This window comes from Orbicella franksi, chromosome 15, assembly GCF_964199315.1.
Source record: "Orbicella franksi chromosome 15, jaOrbFran1.1, whole genome shotgun sequence".
NCBI lineage: Eukaryota > Metazoa > Cnidaria > Anthozoa > Scleractinia > Merulinidae > Orbicella > Orbicella franksi.
In genome coordinates this window covers 12252587-12272711 of record NC_138159.1, presented here as the reverse complement: position 1 = coordinate 12272711, position 20125 = coordinate 12252587, and the positions used below count along the sequence as shown (strand labels likewise).

Here is a 20125-nt window from a genome sequence, read left to right as displayed (position 1 = left end):
ATTGGTGTTTGCGATTACAAGGAAAAGTTTATTTCTTATACTGCAAGGCCCATAAAAGGGAGTCGCGTAAAACTATTTCTGAAATGTTCATTGTTTCGCAAGCAATCATATGCGTGACAAAACCGTGACATTGCAGGAGTTTCTTTCCCCTGTCGCTTTGCGCTCGATCTTCACTTCTTCTTCGTGGCCCTGTGTTTTTTTAACACCAAAACGTTTGAAAATGTTCTAAGTATATAACTTCGCAAAATGGAACTTGAGATGGTGATATAATAAAAACAATTTTAATCAGTTCAGTGCGCGTTTGCGAAAACTAGCCTACGTGGCAGGCGTGCAAAAGAAAGGCGGGGAAAATAGTCGCGCGCGAGACCCTACGTGTACGCACAAATTGAGAGACGAATCACGGTCACATCCATATTGGCCCCTTCCCCCTTTTGTAAAATAACACCAAAACGTTCAAAATAATAAAAGTTAAGTGTCCTAAGAATATTACTTTGCAAATTTAAACTTCATATCGCGATAAACCAAGTTTCATCAATTATTACACTTCGCGCTTCTGTTCATTGTCTATTTGGACTTTGAAAATTAGTGAAGGTCTTCTGCTAATTACTGAGTTAGTAAAGGACAAGTCAAGTGTGCTTGTTTTCGTCTGGTGAGTGATCTCGCATTTTCGCACAGGAAAGTCACCGATCATATAAATCGGAACAAAACACTGTCGCACAATGCATGAGTGGCGATTTACAAATACCGCTTGGACCCCTCAAGTTCCTTCGAGACAATTTTCGACAAAATTTCGAAAACATTTTTGACACAATTTCCTAACATATCTCCTTTGACAAGAGACCTAGAATTTAGGTCTAAAAATTAAAGATTCCAACAAATAAAATCGAAAATAAAACGCAGTCAAAACGGACTCACCCTACCACGCTTGTCCTCCTTTTTAGACATGCCGCTAAATCCTGCTTTTGAATCCGAAGCTCCATCATCACTTGAACTATCCACCTACAAACACAAGGACCACAATTTAAGAACAGTATTATATTGTATTTTGCACACTGCATAAGCCATCCTTAACAAAACAGATTATCCTTCTCGGGATTTGCCCTGAAATAAAGCACATCTTAGCCAGACAACTAGGACGACAGTTACCTTATAAACAATTTCTCTTGATTTTTCCATGGCAATTAACATTGCCTGCTCCTCGTCCTCTTCCTGGTACCTCCTCCACCATGCATTTGAGGCCTGTCCTTTCACGGCCTCTGAGTATGTCTTCGACGGGGAATCCATATTCTCTAAATATCTAAACTTCGAATGAGACTACTGTCCTTGCAACGTGGGAAATCGAATGAAGATATCGACTTATGCTGTTTGAAGCAATTGAGTTGTTCAACAACACCGGAAATCGCGACTAGGTATTCTAACACGCCACTCCCCTATATTTGTTTGGCAATTTGCCGCAGCCAATCACATGTTGTGATATGGCATATGTATGTCAAAGCACTACTGGTAAGCAGCGTGACTTGTCGACTTATTCCGTCGGTAAATCAAATGTAACATTAAAATGTGTCCCAATATGGTCGCAACATTTTATGGTCTTGAGTTCAAACATGTTCCTTGACATTTGGATTACGCCAATAGGCCAGAACAAACACAACGAAATCACGCGTTGACCCCGCGTTGTTCACACTTGACAACGTGTAACTTGTGAAAGGCCTTTGTTTAATTTGAGACCCCATTTGCATGGTTGTCAAGCTTGTACCTTGTACGCGCTTTAAAACACAAAAATATCGCCAGCTACGCACAGGTCCTGTACGCAGCCTAGTGGAGCGCTCGTCATCAAGTGTTGAACTCATCATCAAGTGCTTGCGTTCGCAGCTAAGCTTGCTAAGCTCGCGTAACCCCACTCGGGAGCCTGTTCGCAGGCTAAACTCCATATCTCACGAGTGCGATTAGCGAACTCTTGAGATATCGAGTTGAACACGAGGAGAAAAATTCTTGCATCGTGTATAATTTTGTTCGTTTTATAAACATACCAAGAACGAAGTTTTTGACGATTTTCCGATGAATTCCGACCACCTATAGAAGATTTTCAGAGTGTTGTCCGTCCGAAGGGCATACGAAACTTTCTGAACATTTTCTAAAATGTTCCGAAGATTCCCGAAGACTTCCGAAGATCTTTCGATCAAACATAATATCAAACATAATTAACGTCAACGATATCACCACAAAGTGTTCAATTGTTTTTTATTCTATTTTTAGAAACATATTATTATTTTTTATCTTATTATTATTTTATATTTGAGTTAACCATTATTTTATTTTTTATTTATCTTATTTCATGTTTTAATACCCTCGACATGGTACCCTCGACCCTCGACATAGTACCCTCGACCCTCGACCCTCGACAAAAACCCAGACTCCGACTGATGCCACCGCCGCCCTAAATCAGTTGTTTACCTTGCCATTCGACCGACGATTGTTATCATACAGACATTCCCATTGCCAACATCGCTATCGAGTCATTCACTTCGAGAAAAGCCAGCACAAGTGTGTATGTCATATTAAAGCACGATGTTCGGGTGCAATTTTTCGATAGTAATTGCATTGAGATGGGTGTAGAAGCCATTGAGATGGACTTACAATACGGTAAGCTTTGAAATGATACCAAGTTGCTGTCAATTGAAAAGTCAGGTGACGAGTTATTCACTTCCGGAAAAGCCAGTACAAGTGTGTATGTTATTAAAGCACGATGTTCGGGTGAAATTTTTCGATAGTAATTGCGTTGAGATGGGTGTAGAAGCCGTTGAGATGGACTAATAAGACGGTAAGCTTTCAGACGATACCACGTTGGTGTCAATTGAAAAGTCACGCAACGAGTTATTCACTTCTGAACAAAGGATATTTACAGCATCTTTTTACAAATTTACGTGAGCGTTTGGCGCAAATTAATAGCTTTGAATGCAGCTAGAAATTGTTTTTGCGCAATTGTTAAAGATATTTAAATGATTTTGTGTTCTAATTTCCACTACTGAATTTTAAATCGAATTGGCAGACAGTTTCAGCCGGTCGAATTGGCCGATGGCGAATTGGCAGTGAATTGGCAGACAACTTCAGCTTGGTCATCTGCGGCGCATGAATGGAGCGGCGTTTGGAACGGGCCTTAACTATCATATTGTACTGTAAGTAAGTAGTGTGCTGTAATATTGCTATTTTCTCTTTTTATTTTGTTTATTTTTTTTTCCTATGTATATTGTGTTTGTAAATTAATTAAAAGAAAAGAAAAAATAATACGCTTGTCACCTGCTCTTCAAACGCCCTCGTGAGTCCTAATTATACTACAACAGCCAGGCTTTCGTCACAACCGGGCATCTGTCATTATATTCTTCTTGTATTCAGCCTCCTAAACATGGAAATGCCTCTGGCGTCTAGCTCACGTTCAGTGTGGATCCCTAGAAAACACTGCAAAAATGCCCGTGCTGAAAGCCTATTTCCATGTGTCGCAGTGTTGCAATTAATATTCCTGTTAATTTAGATTTTCTTCTCCGTTGCAGTTCAAGAGCACCAACCAATTCTAAGTATGCGTTGCAGACTTAAGCACAAGTCTGTTTTAAAGTTTGCCTTTATGGTCTTCACGGTTTTCGCCATCGGGGTTCTCTTTGTAAACGAGTTCATTCCATTGCCACTGAATCATCGGGATCAAGAGGATGGACTGCCAAATATCGTGACGGAAACCTCGAAATGGAATCGGTTTCTAGGTGAGTGAACTAAATGTTCCATAAAACTAGACATACATACATACATACATACATTCTTTACTCAAGACGCAATTTCAAATTAATCTTCTCAAGTTGAGCGGCGACGTGAACCCGAAGCCTGGTCCGACTTGCTCTAAACAGCACAATTCTACAGGACAGCAAAAGCCGACTCGTCTTCTAACGTTTTATGCTAATGCACGAAGCATCGTCAACAAAACAAGCAAACTAGAATTAGACGTCGCCGCTTCGCGCTACGATATCATCGTTCTGACTGAAACTGGACAGCTCAATTTCTGATGGGGAAATCTTCCCTAATAATTACGCAATTTTAAGACGAGACAGAAGGCTCAATGGGCGTAAAGGCGGTGGGGTATTGATCGTCATGCGGGACAATATCAAAGCAATTCCTAATAACACTTCACAGTACGACTCAGAATTTATCTTCGTCGATGTTTTATTCTCTCACAACCGTAAAGTTACATTGGGTGTCTTTTATCGACCACCCAACAACGAGATTAAGCCCATAGAAGACCTGCAGGCTTTTTTACAAGAGCTCTCGACGAACGAATTGATTCTTCTTGGTGATTTCAATCTTCCGGAGATTGATTGGTCGAACAACAGAGTTTTACGGCAATCCGATGTCTACATACTTCTGATGGACGTTGTTCAAGCTAATTTCCTGACTCAACTAACAAATGAACCTACACGCTCTAAGAGCGTTTGCTCGGGCTTCCTACCGCAATATCAAATCGTACTTAACATGTAAGCTTATTGAAAACAATAAATGCAAATAAAAGAATCAGGAAATTTTAACGCAAGAGTCAAAAGGCCCGTTCCAAACGCCGCTTCATTCACGCGCCGAACCTAATTGATGAGTGAAGTACGGCAGAAGAGCGGCGTTTGAATTGGTTTGGTTCGGCAGGTTAGGTTTGGTGCGGCAAACAACATCAAATTCGACTTACGGTACTTTGCGAAACGAAACGAAACGAAACGAAACGGTACTTTGCGAAATGGTACTTTGCGAAACGGTACTTTGCGAAATGGTACTTTGCGAAACGAAAATATTGTAAAAATATTGAATGGGGCAAATAAACATTGATTGCAAAACAGGTATAAGTCGACCCAGGTTTGCGTGATGCCTGACAGGAAATGAAGAGTCTTTTCTAATTTAAGCATGAAGTTATCCATAGAATAGAACAGTCGGTGTGGCATTTTAGTTGGGAAATTTGCGTAAACGGTAAGCAGCTGGAAAACACCTGGACACCTGGAAAACGAAACGCAAACCACTCGAAAATGCGTATAATCTTTGCAAAGAATTTCAAATTTCTTATAAACACTACTAGAAATATGCTTTAGTGACGTGATAGCAAAAATTTATATTAGCGTCACAATATAGAATGCAAGTAAGCAACATGTTCACGGTGAATTTCATATTTTGTCCCTCAAAAACAAATTCATGGAGACTTAAAAGCATATCTTGCAATAGAAATGAGCCTAAACAATGCATCAACACATGGCAAATTACAGAGGTGTCAAACTCAACGAGTCGACATGCCGGTAACAGCGGAAACCACGCAGACCTATGACCTATAAAAAAAAATTACCATAGCACGATCGAACGGCTCAACTCACTTAAAACTCCTCCTTATTACACAACATGAAGTGCCCTTCATGAACACAAGTGAAGCGACAAGAAAGGTCGAGTGACCGAACAGAGAGCGGCAAATGTACAAATGTCACGACCCGTAGAAGTCGTGTAGGCTAGTCAACCCCATTTTACACTGAGTCATTTCTATTTTAAGCATGAAGCATGAATAGCGCATTTTCTTTGAAGTGCTGGAATTATCTTCGCAGAATTCAACATTCATAGTCCAGCGGGTCCCCTCCTTGGCTGAAGGTCTGGATCCGCCACTGGCGTTTGACCTTGTATCGTATATACTATATCGTATATCGTATATCACGCTACAAAGTAACGCAACTTTTGGTGAGTGTGCTTGCATGAAAGGTCTCTCCTGTTCCAAACCCCAATCGCACTCTTAAAGCCAACAAAAAACGAAAATTTCCCAGCTAAAATGCCGCACCGACTGTTATATTCTATGTAGAGATCTGCGGAAGGATAACTTCATGCTTAAATTAGACATGACTCTTCATTTCCTGTCAGGCATCACATTAATCCGTCACGCAAACCTGACTTATACCTGACTTATACCTGTTTTGCCTTTCCGCCTAGCTCATTAAAATTAAATGCGGACTTCGCACCGAATTCGGACCCAAATTTTAATTTAAGCATAGCGAAGTAAAGCCGATAGCCAGTAGCGGAAAACTACAGCGAAAATATTGTGAAGCCACGTGAAGTGTTTGTTTCTTATGTGAACTCATAACAGTCTCGACACCACATCGTCTCTCATCGTCTCTATCTTTCACGGCCTATGTTTCGCAAAGTACCATTTCGCAAAGTACCGTTTCGCAAAGTACCATTTCGTCTCGTTTCGTGTCGCAAAGTACCGAACCAAACTTGATTAAGTTCGCCTTTAGAGCGACTTTGCAGCGACGGCTGGTTCAGACGGCGTACTTGCGTCGAACTTAATTCCGGAAGCCGGTGGTAACAATTTTCGACGAGAAAATCACGAACTCTGTCCAAATAGAAAAGCTGTGACTAACATTTCGCTGTTATGGCAGTAGTTAGGGAAGCAAATTCAAACTCAGGGCTCAGTGTTTGTATTTAGGCAGGTTTTCTCCCGGTAAAATCGACTTGTTAAAGGGAAATCTAATAAGCTGGGCTACTATCATGAAGAAAAAGCAAAAAATGAATTTGCGCTAAAGAAACTCGCTTAGCTGTGTTTACATTTGAGCTTTCACCAAGGTAGACAGTTACTAAGGTCAAGTTACTTAACCTTGGTACATTCGCCCAGTGTTTATACCGGTTCAAATAACTCAAGTTGATCTTTGAACATTCGCGCGCGCGTCATGAAAATCCTGAAATCGAACTTGGACGAGGATCCCACCGCAGTGGAACAGGAGCAAATTGAGGTGCCATCATTTTCGTAGGCGAGGACCTCATTCCATAATATTGCGGCGAAAATTCAGTTGCTTGATCATACTATGGCGAGCCGTTTGTTGCAAAATTCAATCCTTGCAATATATGTTTAATCCTTTAAATAATGGTTTTATTTAAACATATAAAAAGGCATTCAATCCAATGGCAAATAAAATTTTTGGTTCAATTCAATCTGTTAATTTTCATGATTCAATCCAATACCTAAAATATTGATTCAATCCAATACTTGGAATATTGATTCAATCCAATATCTGGAATATTGATCCAATCCAATACCTGAAATATTGATTCAATCCAATTCCTCGAATATTGATTCAATCCAATACCTCGAATATTGATGCAATCCAATACCTCGAATATTGATTCAATCCAATACCTCGAATAATGATTCAATCCAATACCTCGAATATTGATGCGATCCATCTCGAATATTGATGCAATCTTCCTGGACCGAGCGCGGCCAACAGGAACGAGAGTAACTGAGCACTAGAGAGCACTGAAAACATGGCGGGCGAAGGAGAACTAGATTTAGAAGTCGAGTTTCCTAAGTTTCTTGCAGACGTCTTGGATAAAACGGAAATAATTCAGAAGTTGCAGAAGTGCACGCCGAAGTTCTTGATCAAACCATTAGTCTGCTTAGGTAAATGAGGCATTGCTTCAACCGAGACACAAGGGACAAGGAAAATTTAGATTCCATTGCTGTCGCTTTTGTAGATGTAAGTTAACCAATTTTTATAAACAAACACATTTGTTTATTAAAAGCTATGTGTGCTAGCTTTTTGTGGCAAATAACATAAACTGTGGCAAATTGTGCTACCACATTGGTCTTTGGTATTGTGCATATTTCTGCTGTCCAATCATTACTGGCACACTAAACTTTGAAATGTAAACAAAATTTTTGCTGTGCTATGAACACAGTCAAACATTTTCTCACAAAAACTGCTTGTGTAAACCTGGCTTTATGTTATTTTAGAAATAAGAACCTCTACATTTTACAAGACAGCAATCATTGAACATGGGATGTGTTTTAAAGTGCACCTAACCCCAAAATTTTTTTTCGCTAAAACGAATGTACTTGTTATTTGAAATAGTTCTGCGAAAAAGAGTTTCGATTCCGTGAAATCCTCGATTTTCTGTGCCCCGACGAAATCTCGAAAATAGCTCCAAAACACCGCCATTTTGTTTCACGACCGAGTTTGAGGAGAATGGGTCTAGCGGCTCTTGTGACGTCTACCCAGGAATATTCGATATCTCACGTCCTCTCATTTCCTTCAGGATTGTGCAATACACATTCGAAAAGTGCGCAGAAACGCCTTCCAGAGGTGCTATCGGCTGTTGCAGTAATATTCCAGATTTAAAGAAAGATATACTGTACAATTTACTGACGATGATCGGCTAATAGTACAATAAAGACGTAAACGACGGTTGATTTTGTCGAACCGAAACAAGCGAACTGAATCTGTGAGAACCATTAAAGAATTCTCACTGGAATTTGTTCCGCAGACTTTCGAACGCTATTTTCATAAATTTTCTGCTTAAAGCTAACCAGAAATTTTTAGAAATACTACCGACAACCTATATCTTACAATCCCGCAGTATTTATAACATAACCGGCAAAGTTGTGTGATCCGATCATGATCAAGAAGCGTATTAACTGATATGTAAATAGGTCGCAACTGTACGCCGCTAACCAGCACTTATTTCTCTTTCGATTTAGATAAAAGTAGAAAATTAATCCTTTAGAATTACATCATAACAAAATTGTTAGACTCACAGAGTTTTTCGAAGGTTTGGAAATCAGCAGTGCGACAGGGATTCTGTGCAATAGCGTCGAAAATATGACCGCGGAACATTATCTGCGGACCGCTTAGGGAACACATCCTTTTCACTTATCCGACGAATTTCACTGCAAACTTTGAGAACAATTTACATTGGTTACTTGGAGTTACGACTTAAAACGTGTGACAATGTGAAATTGTATGAAATGTTTCCTTCCACCTTGTTCTCGCAGCTTCAAAACTACAGGTCCAAACAGTACGATTTTCAATCGATCGAAGCCAATGTTTTGGAGGTCATCAAGTCTCGAAAACTGCAACACGTACGTCGCTCTTATAAACATGAAGCATTCAACAGAAAGTAAAACACAAACTGGATTTAACAGAACAATCATACCTTGACAAAATACATTCTCGCTAAGGACAAATGTAAACGCGCTATAAACACGAGTGGAAATCTTATGTTTAGTTGACGAAATTACCATCCAAAGCAGTCCTTGAGTTTTCTTTCCTGCTTTTCGTTTGCCTGCTCCTCCACTTCGTATCTAGCTTTCCATTCCTAATATACAAGCAGCTCGTCGGCAAAGAAGTCTTCCCCTTCGTCGCTTGAAATATTGTAAATTGCTCTCAAAGCTCTAAGCAGTGAGTTCACAGTTGTCGAACGTGCTCGATCGAAGTTTATTTTGGTGTCTTCCAAATCGAAACTTAACTCTGACTCCAGTGACGAAACAAAATGATTCTGAGACAAAGCTTGGACGTTTTAGTCCCAAAATACATCGGAACGATTAGTTTTGTTTTCCATTTTCTCCAGCAAATACAGACAGCTGACTGAGGCGCCATTGTGTTTGGTTCCTGGGTAGACGTCATCAGGAACCGCCGCCCCAGACTCCCTAAAACGCGGTCGTGAAACACTTCAAGCGCGACTTTGAAAGGGCATAGAAAATCGAGGATTCAACCAAATTCAAAAATTTCTTCGCCCAAATGCTTCAAATGAAGTCTAGATTCGTTTTAGCGAAAAACAAATTGGGGGGTTAGGTGCACTTTAAGTTTTTCAATGTTGTTGTCTCATGTTTTGCATTATTTAACCCACATGTGGTACTTCTTTCCTAAAAACGATGTTTTTCTTGATGTTGTATGACAAACATTGCACCAATTTGTTGTGAATATTATTGGGTGCCCAGGGCTCAAGGCTAACACTACTGCCAACTAACCACACATTTCAGTTTTGAATAGTAGATTTTGCACTTTCACTAGCCATTGTGACAATCATGATGGAATGGAGTACTGGTCTACTGGATGAAAACAAAATTGAGAATTATCCTGACAAAGTAAAACTGAAGAGAATAGAAACTAATGAAAACAGGGAAACTATGAGTGGATTTCATGGAAATAATTGCCTCAATAAGCATATAAATATTTAACTATTAAATGGAGATAAAAGAAAATGGTAACACTGATAGAAGTACATCAGAGATTGAACATAAGCATATTCAAGAAAAGCAGGATTCATGTTTGTGGGAGTGAAATTTTCTTAGTGATTATTATTAACATTTTAGATGCAACAAGAAATGTCCAAGATTGACCACTTTTATAAAAAAAGTGAGTGAAACTGTGTATTAAAAAGGCTGGCTGGTGCAAAGTTAGTTTTGGCTAGTGACATGAGACCTGTTAGTAGCCATTACGCCATTGCACCAAGAAGTTAGTCTTGTATCCTGGGTACTTTTGAAAATAAGATAACAAATTAACCTTGCAACATTTTAACATCTGTTTTGATAAGCACCTGAAAAATCTACAAGGCAGAGCAGTGAACATGGCAGTTATAAAATGCCCTGATTTCTCTTCAGTTTAGTTGTGTTGCTAGACGTTAGGCACTCTGTAATTCAAGCAGTTTCTGAGTTTTGCATATCAATGAAAAGAAAGATGAGAAAATAATTTACTTGATACAGGGTGATCGAGGTTTTCTGTTGTGAATTGAGTTGCAAAAATACTTTAGTGGGGCCATAATCTCCTTTACCCAGCCCACACACATGTAGTATTATGCAATTGTCAGTTGCCCAAGTTTAACTGTCACAAGTTCTAGAGCCTCTTGGAAGATGTCTACTCCCATTTGACTTGATTCTCTTAAGGGATCTAGCCTTTCCAATACAAATGACTGCACCGAATCATGTTGTCCCAGGTCAATTTCTTCAACTACAACATTGTTATCACTGTTCAATGGAGTTGGACCATCAGGATCATCACGATAGTATTCAAAATCATATGACTTTCCATTTGAAAGGGGGTTTTCAGGCTGCATCATATGATAAGCCACATTTGGTATGGCAACCAGTTTTTTTTTTTTCTGTTCTTACATTTTGGTGGTTGAAAGCTTTAGTGAACTGGCAAAGAGCTTGGTTTATCCTTGGTTGAAAAACTAAGTTTAAGGTGAAAAGATGCACTGAATTATCAGTGTCCAGGATGCCTGACAATTCCATACTATAAAACGAGTAAAAGTACAAGTGGGAAGCACAATGGAAAACATCCCTCCACAATTTTTCAGTTTGTTGGTTGTGTTGATGGCCCTGCAGTGAAGCTGCCCCTCTCCTCTCTTCTAACCTGCACCATTGTATCGCACACACCAACGTTTTCAACACCATGATATACTCGTACTCTCGAAGGCCAAAATTCTCCGTCTCTCTTAACGGCATCCAGAAACAATTCAAGAAATTCGAGAAAATCCGTCTATACAGCCGTGAATTAGTATTTTCCATCGGATCAGAGAGTGATGTCCATCCAGATGCCAAAGCGAATTTACGCACCCCATCTCAAGACAATATTTTGGGATCTAATTTTGCTAACCTTTCTCTTATTCTTCTCCGTTGAACCCGTAACCCAATGGACTTAAAGAAACCTGCAATGAAGTTAAATCCAGTAGCACTCCCATGGTTAGAAATGTACTCTTGACTGATTTCGGTTCCTTATCAGGTAAGCTGTCGAAACCCCTCATATCTTCTAAGCCATACCGTCTGTCACTCTTCTGTGAATTGTCCATCTCGAAACTCCAGTCATCTCTGTTATCGTTCTCCAGATGAATCCTAGTCGTCAAAGTTTCTCAAGCACCTCAACAGGAATTTTAACAAATGGTCTTCCATGATTTCCTCTTTTTTCGCTTTCTATCGTAACGGATTCCTCAGTAAAAATTGACGCCGTAATAGCCCTGCGACGCAACACACTGAGCACATCTACAAAAGCGACAGCAATGGAATCTAATAATATTTTTCCTTGTCCCTTGTGTCTCGGTTGTAGCAATGCCTCATTTACCTAAGCACACTAATGGTTTGATCAAGAACTTCCGCGTGCACTTCTGCAACTTCTGAGTCAAAATTCTCAAAAATTATTTCCGTTTTATCCAAGACGTCTGCAAGAAACTTAGGAAACTCGACTTCTCCAGGTGATCTGTGACGTCATTGCGGAGACCTGGGGAAAGAAATTTTAATGCCGTATCCCATAAACCAACGCGCACACCAATTCAATCTGTTTTCGAATCATGGCGGCTGGTCGGCGACCATGCGGGAAAATTTGTGACAGAGAAATCGTTCCATGGAAGAGAGATATTTATTCTAAATTAGACTGAAAGTGAAAGTTCAAAATCTAACTCACTAGGATGTCTTCTGTGAGTCGAATCCTTGTATAATTCTTTCGGATTTCGTCAGCGCTCGATGCTTTCCCGTGGAAGAGTGTTGAATTTACATTCAGTCAGTGAGTACATTTTGACGACGTACTCAGTTTTATTCTGCGGTGGAAGTGTTGTTAACAGATCCAAACAAGCTAGCTGTCCGGCTCTGACGAAAGTCGGATTTTTTAGGACCGGATATCTTTCCTCGGGATTTCCATGGACGTGCGAACTTGGTGGGTAAGTTGCCTGTAGGCCTCCATCGGCTGCTCGCTTCAAGGGTGGAGTTTTTAGTAGCAGCTCTTTCAACTGGCTGAATTTTGGCTCTCTTTGACGCATCAGTCCTACCGTAATCCGGTATGGTGATTTGTCACAAGCCAGGATACATTGCTCTGTCCATTTACCACTCGATTTCTGGTTGACGTCTGCTTCAGTGATGGAACTCTGCGTAGCCAAGTGCCTGCGAACCTTCCTCTGCATCGTTTGTAGTGACTTGACATCTAGAACTATGGAATCTGCAGTAATTTCCAAACCAAGAACGTCAGAGGCTTTCATAACTATGCAGGATTTTTATTGTACCGGTAGCCCTTTTTTTAATTTCTAAATATCCTAAAAAGGGTGCAAACTTGTGAAAGACGTGCACATTATTTTCTAATTTTAAAAGTACTTTGACGATTTTTGAAAATGGCACTTTATGCTTTGGTTTTTGTTATTCGTATTGTGTAGTTCTAGGAAAAATCCATAACCATCCTACAGATCCCTACCTCCATTGTTTCAACGAAAGTAAAGCTAAAGAAAAATTCTTGGTGTCTTGGTGGGTTTAAACCAAAAAAACCTTCTCTGGGGAAGATGTGGATATTTCCCGGCACAATACAATCACTGTCAGTGTAAACTAGTTTGAAAAACCAAATTTTACCTGCTGCAATTTTTGCGATTTGCAAACATAGCGTTTCAGCTGACCGAAAGCTGAGGTGAGCAGCACCAGGGTAGTACTCAGAGAGGGGTGTACCATTCCAATTTTTACGTCCAGTATTCCCAAGATTTTGTTTGGCAAACTCTCTGTGCTTTTCTTTGGTGGGGTCTTTTCCACACAGTTCAGTCTCAATTTTTTTCTGGCAACTCTCTGCATCTGAAACTGTCCAAAATGGTTCCGGACAGATGATCTTCATGTTGCCCAGTTGGCTCTGGTGCTCTGGGGCTTCTGGGATTGGATAAGTGGATTTGGCAGATGAACTGCCAGTAGATAATCTCCTCTCCTTACCATCCCCACATGTTCATCTAATATTTTTTATTTCTTGCCCAGTCAGTGGATGTTAAATTGTTTTTAGCTCTTTAAGTATGTGAAAAGCATGACCACATTTTTTTGTTGTCTCATAGTCATCATTCCCCAACCAAAGGGCAACAATTAAAACCGTACTTAATAAATTGTAAGGCTCAGTTAGTTTCACTCTTACACTGGTTTCTCCTGTCAAATGACGAGACCATTTTAGCCAAGGAAAACCATCTGTGTAATCCATTAGAATAATACAATTATTGGCTGTGTTGATTACACTCTGAGTACCAGGTTGGGTAAGAAACAATGAAATGTACTTTCCAATGTCAACATGACCTACAACCACTTCATTGAATTCTGGACCAATTTGTTCCAGTAATTCTTGGTGGGTGTCATTCAGATGACCAAAAATCTCATCCTTACTTGAAATTGGATTGATGCCAATGGGCCCTTCCAATTTTTTTCCCCCACTTGTTTCTCAGTACATTTTGTGTTTCTTTTTGTCCAATCATAAGTGACCCCACAATTCCACAAGAAAATTCCATAAATGCCGAGTGCTGTTTTCTATAAACACAAGGCATAACAGCATCCTTGAAAAAAGAACCATTGTCAATTTCGAGGAGCTAGTCGCAAGAATAAAGTTTGTTCTTTTGAACTATTTCAGTTAACACTTGCCTCTGATCATAGAAACCAGTGCTTGGTCAGGGCTCTGGACAAAACAGTGCTTGAAGTTCTGGGTAGCGCAGGGACAGTTCATTTCTGAACTTGCATAATTTGTTGTGAAAATCGCGAGTTCCAACAGTTCCGTGCAGTACAAAGTCGACGGGTGACACAATTTTGGCAATCCTTGGTAAAACTAAATCCACAAGTTCTTCATCGTTCAGACAGTTCAGCAGTTCGCTGACCCTTTGCTTCCTTGAATAAGGGTTACTCTCGTCGTCTAGGAATTTTTCTGCGCATTGCCTTGATGAAATCCGTTTCCAGGAGGTTGGTAAGGTACCCGGTTTGTGCTCCGGATAAAGACGAATTACTGACGCGGCGTTAAGCACATTTTCCTTAGCTCGACAAGACATCCAAACAAACAATAAAAAGCCATAATAAAAACAATTAGCCGGCAAAAGAAACAATACTTGAGTACTTTAAATGTTGGATGTCGCCGCGTCAAAATACCCGCAAGAATTGTGTCACCCACGACAATAGAACTGACTTCGAGATAGCAACGAGGGCTCCATTAAAACTTCTTTAAAATCAGCACATAAAAAACTAAAATTAAGACAAACACACCATTCCCAAAAATCAATAACAGCTTTAATACGAGTAACATTTACTGTTGATAAAGCCAATGTCCAGTTCATGACAAAGAAATAAAAAAGCTAACTTCATACAACGCAGGAGTGGCCCCGCAGGAGTACATTGAGCTTACGTATGGATTGTCTGAAACGCTCGTCGCCAATAGTTGTCAAAGCATTCAATAACGCAGAGTTTCTCTTCTTGGCAATAACTGCATTGTACAAGCTACCCAGTGACAAGTCTTCTCACTCGTTGATGGCGAAGTATTTTTAAAACATCGTGCTCACATCACGCCGACCAGCCGCCATGATTCGAAAACAGATTGAATTGGTGTCCGCGTTGGTTTATGGGATACGGCATTAAAATTTCTTTCCCCAGGCCCCCGAAATGACGTCACAGATCACCTGGTAGATCTAGTTCTCCTTCGCCCGCCATGTTTTCAGTGCTCTCTAGTGCTCAGTTACTCTCGTTCCTGTTGGCCGCGCTCGGTCCAGGAAGATTGCATCAATATTCGAGGTATTGGATTGAATCATTATTCGAGGTATTGGATTGCATCAATATTCGAGGTATTGGATTGAATCAATATTCGAGGAATTGGATTGAATCAATATTTCAGGTATTGGATTGAATCAATATTCCAGGTATTGGATTGAATCAATATTCCAAGTATTGGATTGAATCAATATTTCAGGTATTGGATTGAAAATTGAACCAAAAATTTTATTTGCCATTGGATTGAATGCCTTTTTATATGTTTAAATAAAACCATTATTTAAAGGATTAAACATATATTGCAAGGATTGAATTTTGCTACAAACGGCTTGCCATAAATTGAACCAAAAATTTTATTTGCCATTGGATTGAATGCCTTTTTATATGTTTAAATAAAACCATTATTTAAAGGATTAAACATATATTGCAAGGATTGAATTTTGCTACAAACGGCTTGCCATAAATTGAACCAAAAATTTTATTTGCCATTGGATTGAATGCCTTTTTATATGTTTAAATAAAACCATTATTTAAAGGATTAAACATATATTGCAAGGATTGAATTTTGCTACAAACGGCTTGCCATAAATTGAACCAAAAATTTTATTTGCCATTGGATTGAATGCCTTTTTATATGTTTAAATAAAACCATTATTTAAAGGATTAAACATATATTGCAAGGATTGAATTTTGCTACAAACGGCTTGCCATATCATACCCAGAGTATGCATGGATACGTTGTACATGCAGCATCCTCCCTGGTGGCAAAATATATCGACAATAATTACACAACATAGCATCGAAGTTTGTCTAAAGAAAGTTGTAAATAATACTGAGAATGAAAAATGCAGTGCTCTCTTTTACGTGACGGATTGTTCGCTGTAACAAGATCGATCCAATCTTTCCACGTTATCTGCCATGATCGCCTAGTCAAAACTGGAAAAGAAACGCTAAGTCGACAATCGCGCAATCTGCTGACCGCGGAAAGTGAAATATTACGCCGCCACAAGCGGATATATCTGTAATCTTGACCTTGATTACCAACTGTAACCATGCCTGATCACAGGGTAATTACAACTTTTACCTCGGTTAAATTTCTTTTGTCTTTTGCGGCATTTACCAAAGTATCAGTTGGCGTTTACACCCGGAAAATGTTTACCTAGGTAAGTAAACTCTGGTACCTCGGTAAAACGTTCAAGTCTAAACACAGCAGTCCCATTTCTCATAAATCGAAGATACTGGTATTTTGTTGTATTTATTTTTAGTAACGACTTTGAGCTTCATGCATGACTAGTCACGCCACTTAATTTTGAGCCAATCACGAGTCCCGTTATATCAAAAATACATTACAGTAATTCATGCATTAGGTTCGACACATGAGGAGAACGCGGTATTAATAAGCTGCCGCTCCAACGTCGCATGGTGCGACAGACCCTGCCGAATTTAATGTTTTTTGCCGCACCAAACCTAACCTGTCGAACCAAACTGATTCAAACGCCGCTCTTCTGCCGTACTTAACTCATCAGTTAGGTTCGGCGCATGAATGGAGCGGCGTTTGGAACGGGCCTGCGAGAATTCGTCCACAGCAAAAGCGAAACATTATTTAGAATCGCTTCGCATTTCTGAACAAATATCGAATACTCTCACAGGGTTTCAACTTCAATTTTTGTAGAAATTATTCTATGAGAGTTGACGCCGAGTCAGAGAACGAAATGTGCCCAAGCTCCAAAATTTCGTCAACCACAAAGCCAAAATTAGAATTGAAATCGCTTGACATTTCTAAACAAAGATCTACAGTTTTAAGAAGGCTTGGATGAATTTTTCCGTGGAAATGCTAGAATAATTTCAGATTGCCGGGCTGTGCGAGCCATTACCAATTCAGATTATAGGGCACATTCTACTCCTTTATTCTCCAAATTAGGAATTTCAGACATTTATCAAATCAACACGTTTCAAACAGCTAAATTTATGTACTATTATCATAACAACCTGTTGCCTCCATTGTTTTTCAACTTGTTTTTTACAAACAGTCAAATTCATGGCTATAGCACCGGAACAGCCAATAATTATTGCGCGCATCATTGCCGGACTAATCTAAAAAATTCATAATTCTTTTACTGACCAAGGTCCAAAGATCTGGAATTCCCTTCCTGTTACAATTACTTCATTGTCAAGTTTTCCCTTTTATTAAAGAAAAAACTGCAAGAGTTTTTAGTAAAATAATTACTGAACTGGCAAAGCCACACACTGTTGCACTATCTATGTAGCCGTGTTGTTACGTACGAGGTGGCCTCAACTAAAAGCCTGATGGTTTCTAGAGGTCACCTTGCCTCGCATTAAAATATTTATAAATACTGTACATTAAGTAAAAAGGCAAAATAAACAGAATGAATGATGAATGTAGTATTTTAAAAACACTTCCCAGCTGCCGGGTATCTAGACACAATATTTTTTATGAATTAAAAGCCCCAGAAGGTAGTGGCAATCAGTGGACTTGGACAAAAGACTTTTGAGAAACGTCACGCGTCACGCAGTTCAATATGTTGTAATCATCAGATTTTAGTCTTTGATTGACAGTTTTTCCTTATTTGGAGTTAGCATGCGGTCGGAGGTTTTGTGGTAGTCGAAGAAGCAGTTTTTGGCTTTAGATAAAAAAGCGAAAACCGTCGATGTAAAGTGAAGTTTTGGGATTAAACCGTTGCCGGACCCGTACGTTTATTTGCCGTGGTTTATGATTGTCACATTTTGGCGACCACGACGGGAGGAAACCGGGAAACTAAGTGGAGATTTACCGTACGTTAGCACCTAGTGGTAAGTTTGAATTTTATCAGTGTTTACTCCGTTGTTGTCGCTCAACTTGCGGGTTAAGATGTCCGATGTAGAAAATCCTGACGCCGATGATGCTCTGAGAACCGAACAGACCTAAAAAAAGACGATGAACCGAAACTGGAGAAAGAGAAAGCATTCATGAAGCTGAAACGACAACAGCGCCCGCGAAAATCCGAGATGACCAAAATTCGCCATCACATCGGCAGGTATATTTTGCAGGGCGCAGGTTGCAGGTTGCAGGTTGAAATTTAATTATAACTGGAAAACCGCTGGCACTAAAAATAATTAATAACCGATATACTCGTCAGGGGTTCTTAGATAAAGTAGTTCGCCTCTTTCGCATAGTGAACACACGATTGATCCGCTATAAGTACTTATCAATCGACACGCTGAGACCAAATCAAAGGCGTGAAAGGCCATTTTTACTCACCTGTGAACGCCTTTGTTTTAAGGGTTAAAGGTGATCCTTTGATATGCCTTTGTGCACTGTCAAAGGTGGGTCAAAAGTGTAATCAAATTTGTCTCCGATTCAAGTCAAAGGTTTGCAGAAGACGTGGTCGAAGATGCTTGTGACGCAGGCCGAAGGTTTGTCAAAGGTGCTCTGCGCGTTCCACGCTCGCGCGTCTCGCCCGAACTTCTCGCTCGCGCTCCTCTTTCGCGCTTTGCGACCGTTGATCACATCTCGCACGATCCACATCTTATATGCTTTTTTCTGCTTGCTACACTAGCTTTGTAGCTCAGCATACGAAAGATGCAATCATATCCGTACTCTTGTTTTATGTCTGACAAGTTTTGAAGAATATATCAGCTTTAATAAGGTTATTTTTGTATCAAACTATTGACGAATGTTAACGGAAAAGCGGCCTGGAAAGATCATTGCACCTAATTTTAAGAAAATAAATATGTTCAACTTCATCTCAGTTTTTTTTTTTTTTTCCCGTTTTTATCAAGAGTAAATACCTTCAAGTACCTTACATAAATGTTTTGGGCTTCAGGTTTCAAAAAGCCACGTTACAGACTTGGTTTCAAACTACACGTAATGCGACTGATCATAAGGAAAACATTGTTCTATCTATCGTGAAAACAACAGTCAACAAATCTTCCATTGTATAAAGCGCATTTATCTAACATTGAAGTACTATGGCTAAATTCTCAGTTCCTTAAATTTACTAGACCAGACTAGACAATAGGGAGGATAACCGCAAAATTTCGGGAAAGATATGGCAAACTTTGTACAAAAGTCAACTAGTGTAAAAGCGTCCTTTTCAGATGGCACGTACAATCCATTTCATGGAACTCCTAATGTTTTGGCAATTCTCCTTTTCTGCTGCTTGCACTTGCTAATTCTTGCATTATAAGTGGAATGGAATAAAGTGTTTTCCACTTCTTTCTCATCAAAGTGGTTAAACTGCCTTTTTGGGGTCAATGCCAACTGAATCCCCATGCTTTCTAGGGAAGACACATTTTAACAAAGTCTAAGGCGTTGACGATATTAATCAATGCATCTTCACTGCATAAGTCCATCCTGTCAACCATTGCTTGTCCGCATTTGTCTAAACAGATGCAAACAAACAAAACGTTGGAAATGAATATTAAGGGTGAATCTTGGCATTCTATTCCTTAAAGTTAACCTATGGTTTTTGCTAATATCACATTAATAAAACGTGACCAATCAGATCATTACTCCTCCTCCGAATAGTTTGTGCTTCCGTCAATAGCAAATATGTATTTAATTTTACCGCAGATTTGGAATTTTAATCTTAAACTCAGTCCACTAACAAAAGAACGGTGAAAATAGTCTTGTCTGTAGTCCATAAACATATTTTCGCTCACGTGGTTGGTCTAAACGCATCACGTGACCGAATATGCCCCGGGTAAAACTGAGCAAAATATGAGTATTATTCCTCATTTTCAAAAGATCCAGCGTGTTACGCAGTATACTTGACTGAGGATAATTAACACAATAGCTCCATATTTTGACTTTAAAAATCTGTAAGGATATAT

General features: G+C 39.6%; 2 pseudogenes across 1 annotated transcript in view; one reads left to right on the top strand and one right to left on the bottom strand.

Annotated features, from left to right (window-relative positions):
• The first annotated feature begins 2451 nt into the window (after nucleotides 1-2451).
• LOC145469968 (alpha-1,6-mannosyl-glycoprotein 4-beta-N-acetylglucosaminyltransferase-like) overlaps nucleotides 2452-20125 on the top strand; it is a 40754-nt pseudogene continuing 23080 nt past the window's right edge. The window contains exons 1-3 of the transcript XR_014042404.1: nucleotides 2452-2683; nucleotides 2992-3176; nucleotides 3549-3752. The product of XR_014042404.1 is annotated as an alpha-1,6-mannosyl-glycoprotein 4-beta-N-acetylglucosaminyltransferase-like (transcript). The remainder of the gene's footprint in view (nucleotides 2684-2991; nucleotides 3177-3548; nucleotides 3753-20125) is intronic.
• LOC145470392 (uncharacterized) lies at nucleotides 13229-14583 on the bottom strand (annotated as a pseudogene).